The sequence below is a fragment of the Nannospalax galili genome, unplaced genomic scaffold (assembly GCF_000622305.1).
Source record: "Nannospalax galili isolate Female #2095 unplaced genomic scaffold, S.galili_v1.0 scaffold842, whole genome shotgun sequence".
Taxonomy (NCBI): Eukaryota; Metazoa; Chordata; class Mammalia; order Rodentia; family Spalacidae; genus Nannospalax; species Nannospalax galili.
In genome coordinates this window covers 45772-50680 of record NW_008349291.1, presented here as the reverse complement: position 1 = coordinate 50680, position 4909 = coordinate 45772, and the positions used below count along the sequence as shown (strand labels likewise).

The following is a 4909-nucleotide window of genomic DNA, read 5'->3' as shown; positions in this document are numbered from 1 at the left end:
CTGTTGACTTATAAGGAAACCAGTGATGAAACATACTAGACTTCAGAGGGACAATATTTTCACATGATGCTACAAAAATAAAGTTGGTTAGGAACTGCTGTACCATATATACCATATGTACCATATACATTTAGAAAATAAAATATTCTGTAAGAAAATACGTCTTTTCACTGGGGGGCCTTGAACCTTATAGCCTGGACCTTCTGTAACAGTGTGCATGATTTAGAGTCCCTCCCCAGAAGCCCTACACATTCAGTGGGGCCCATTTTAGGGGATGGATTCTCTCAGGATCAGTCTTTCTCCTTCAGAAGGTCACATTTTGGGCCAAATGGAGGACTTAAGGCACTTGCTTTCTGACCACAAAAGACATTGCTAACTAATATGAAAAAGTTTACACTATGATGAAAATACAAAACTGCATGCTGACTTCATACATGTTCTACAAGGTTGAATGCTTAATATATAGATAGTGAAGGTTCAGTACATTTTCTCTATGTAAAGGAATCAAAACTGTATTATAAGTCATGTTGCCTAAAAGCTGCACAATAGCCTTTGTGTAGGGAAATGTCTAGTACAGCTTAAATGCTCAGTATTTCTGACTAAACAGAGCAGTGTTGCAACATAATAAAATCTCTAACTTCCTAAAAAAAAAATCATTACTTTTATTTTTTATGTGTATGCATGTATTGCCTGCATGTAGGTTAAGTGCACCCGTGTCGTGCAATACCCGCGGAGGTCAGGAGGGGCTGTCGGATCCCCTGGGACTGGAGTTATGGACAGTTGTTTGCTGGGATTCAAACCCGGGTCTTCTGCAAGAACCACCAGTGTTCTTAACCGCTAAGCCATCTCTCCAGACCCATAAAATCTCTGCTTTTATATGAAAAGGGATCACTTAAACTTTTAAACTAAATGTGGCTAATTAATTTTACATACATATAACTGAAAAACTCTATCTATATTAAAACCATATGAAAATTGAGAAAGAACCACCGTTTATTTTACATGTAAAATGCTACTGCTAAAATACTTTTAAAGATAAAACTTTATTTGCAGTCTTTTAAAAAACACAGTGGAGGGTGAACATGAACCAAGGCTACCTGCTATACCACAAATACAGGCTAACGAGATATGACTACTTTTCTAACTCCAGGAAGAGCTGAGTTTGCAAAAAGAAATCCTATCACTTGCTGGCTTTCCGTGTGTGGAGAGGGATGTGGAAAGCCTGCCAGTTGCAGGTGCTGAAGGAACTTAGTCATAAAGGCTTTAGAGGGCAGCTGTAGGTCCCTCCTACTTTACTATTCCTCTACAGGGCTTTCTTGGCTCAGGGATATCCCCGGGTATCTGTGATGTCTTTGTCTTTTGTTGCTTTTAAAGGTGTTTCTTAAATTTAACATTCCAGCAATCAGCTTCCTCTTGCTTCTTTGTTTAAACTTGCTATGTAGTGTCTCTCAGAATTGGTGTGTAGAATTATGCTGCACTATTGAGGGTCGCCTTTTGCTTTTACTTGCATCAACCACTAAATTGAACTACGGTGTATAATGTAAATTTATTCTTAATATTGGCAATAATTTTTTAAAAGTGAAGATTCCTTTACAATAAGAGTCACCTTTGGCACATGTTCAAAGTAAAATATGGACCTGGGCAAGGTGGTGTACACCTCCAACACCAGCAGTTGGGAAGCTGAGGGAGGAGCATCCTGAGTGGGAGGCCAGGCTGGGCTGCGTAGTGAGTTCAAGGCCAACCTGTGCTACACAGCCAGGACTTATCCCCCCTGCCACCCCCCAAAAAACTATTTTATTCTATTATGAAAATTAGGCTTTGCTACTTTTGAAACTCTCTTAAAAAGATTAACAATATTTTGTTATCTACATAAACACTTGACTCATCAACTAGTGAGACAGACTGTCATTCAAAATATGGTCTGCTCACTTCTCAAGCTGGACATCTTGTTTCTAGATGACCAAGTTCCTTGTAGCTCATCATAACTATAATTATTAGTTATGAAGAAAGGAAATGTATGAAAATTAAAAAATATATAAATCATTGGCAACTCTTATAAAAGACAAAGTCAGGAAGATAAAAAACTGCTAAAATGCAGGTTTCATTAAATGTGATCAACGATAGGCTTTGGTCATAGCTTTCTTAGCATGAACAGGGTCCTGGGTCCACCCCACCCCCACCCCTGCCAAACAGCACAGTTGCACACTGATCTTAAATACTGACTACAGACTTTAACTATACATAGAAAGAAGCACAATAAACATTTTTTTAGATGAATGCCATAGTGTACATCTATACGGCACAGAATAGAGACTCTCTGGTTGGAACTATTTACATTTGTAAAAACAAAAAATGCCCCCCCACCACAAAAAAACCATACTTTTCTTCTAGGAGGCAACAATGGGCATGCAACGTTAAGCGCTCTATTTACACACCTACGTATTTAGAAACACTAATATAAAGGGTTACTCGAGTTATTACTTAGATCAAGCTGATAATCAAGAAAGTAGAAGCATTTAAAACAGAAAAACTTGGTCCTATCAATGTTTGATCATTTCCTATGACAGTATTTCATGTGGCTTAACTAGAGTCACTAACAAAGCATTTGAGGTTTGACACTTAAACACAGTCTAAGTCATTTTTTCCTCTCAAAATCTTGCACTCTGCAAGTTACAGTTGCTCACTTTAGAAGTAAGCCAAGACGTTACTACGTCTATCATGCAATTATGTTAAGCAGTAGACAAAGATCACTTCTACAGACACAGGAAGAACATTTCTAAATAAAAATGAATAAATTATCTCACTACACTAACACCTGGTAAAGGTAAGTAGATTCACTGCAGCAGCATTCCACATCTGCAATCACGAAACTCCCATGTTTCATGACGCAACACACAAATGCACAAATCCTGAATTATCCTATACTCTACTGTCTCTAAATACAATATATATGAAATAACACACACACGTGCACGCACACACACACACACACACACGTTGTTAGTAAATACAATTTGCTTTTAAGAATGTGTGGTCTTCAAAGGATGAAGGACCACTAACGCATCTTTCAGTGCTCATCGGTGAAGCTCCCTCATGAAGCAGAGGGCCAGGAACGCAAAAGGTCACAAATGTCCAAAATGCAGAAATTTAGAGTCTGAAGACTGTGGGTCCTTGGACAGGATTCCTACATTAAAATCCACTCACCCACCCAGGGCTCAGAGACCACTGCAGAAGAGGGGGAACAAAAATTGTAAGAGCTAGGGCTTGGGTGCAGGACCATATGGAAATAGTCCTACAGGCTCCTGGGACTCTTCTCATGCAAACCTACAGCAATGGTGTCAGCATGCACAAGACCCATGCAAACTTAGGCAGACAAAAACCCAGCACAGAACTGTGGAAACGAACAGCAAGCCCCAATCCTAGTTGAAGAATTATTGGCAGCTGATTATTGCTGGGCGATATTTGCTTTGGGTGTTAGGTTTATATGATCTTGGAATTCTGGCCAGGCGTGGTGGTGCACGCCTTTAATCCCAGCACTCGGGAGGCAGAGGCAGGCGGATCTTTGTTGAGTTCGAGGCCAGCCTGGTCTCCATAGCGAGTTCCAGGACAGCTGGGACTACAGGGAAACCCTGTCTCAAAAAGACAAAAAATAAAATAAAATGATCTTGGAATTCTAATTTTAAATTTATTCTCACAGGAACGCATTGCTTATATCAACTAGGCCATGGGACACTCTTATATAATCCCATCCATAAGGCACAACAAAACACAGTTTTCTGCTTTCAAGACCAGTGTCCATCCCCCATCAGTCTGGCACTCGAAGTGTACTTTCACCCTTCCTTCTGTACCCCTGCAGGCAGTAAGGACAGAAAGTGGAATGACAGGAAAAAGAAACCCAACTCAAGATAATGTCAGTGCTAACCATACAATCCCACATCGAGTCCATCAGTTTTCTAGACTAAGCATGTCCAGCATATTCATCCTACACAATGAAATCCATTTCCTTCCATCTCTGTACACATGCACAGGTGTGCTATTCCAATTCATTATGGACTATGGCATGTTGTTGTGGTATCAAAAATTATGATTTGAATTTACCCATGACACCCTAAGTACATCAGTATTAGACAATAACACAGGTTTCAGTGTCTGAAACCCCTCCCATATTTGTAGAACCCCCTATTAACCCCAATCCAAATTTATCTATCACCTATCTATCTATCATCTATCATCTATCTATCTATCTATCTATCTATCTATCTATCTATCATCTATCTAATATCTATCATCTATCTATCTAGTCTCCTGTAGCCCAGGCTGGCCTTGAACTCACTATATAGCTGAGAGTGGCCTTGAACTTCTTATCTATCTATCTATCTATCTATCTATCTATCTATCTATCTATCTATCATCATCTCCTTAAATATCTACCATATGTCTATATATCTACCTATGTACCTATCTATTGATCAATTAGCTTCTTATAGGCCAACTCTAAATAACAGACGCAACTCTAAATAACAGACGTATAATGGAGCCAAACGCGAGGGGCAGTGGACTGTAGGTCTTTGAGCACCGTGGTTGAGCACAGGAAATGCCCTGCTGAGCATCCTTCAAAGACACAATATGAATCATGAAAAAGAGAGGGTTGTATAGCCATCAAATTATAGCATGTTTATTATAGCAATAAAGAATATGTAAAATACAATAAAATATGATAAAAATAAATAACATTATACTAAATATATTTCATGTATACAATATTACTGAAAAGTGGATAAATACATTGTATGGGGAAATTTTCAAGTATGGACAGAGAGGGAAAAAATAAATCATGGAAAAGGAATGATCTCAGATATTAAAATGATCATTCAGTGCTCAATTTTTAACTTAAAGGCATCTCTTCAGC

The 4909-nt window shown here is 38.7% G+C and overlaps 1 protein-coding gene across 1 annotated transcript in view; it reads right to left on the bottom strand.

Annotated features, from left to right (window-relative positions):
- The window catches only part of LOC103744831 (olfactory receptor 11H1-like), a 25898-nt gene that overhangs the window by 17116 nt on the left and 3873 nt on the right, over positions 1-4909 (bottom strand). The window lies entirely within an intron of this gene.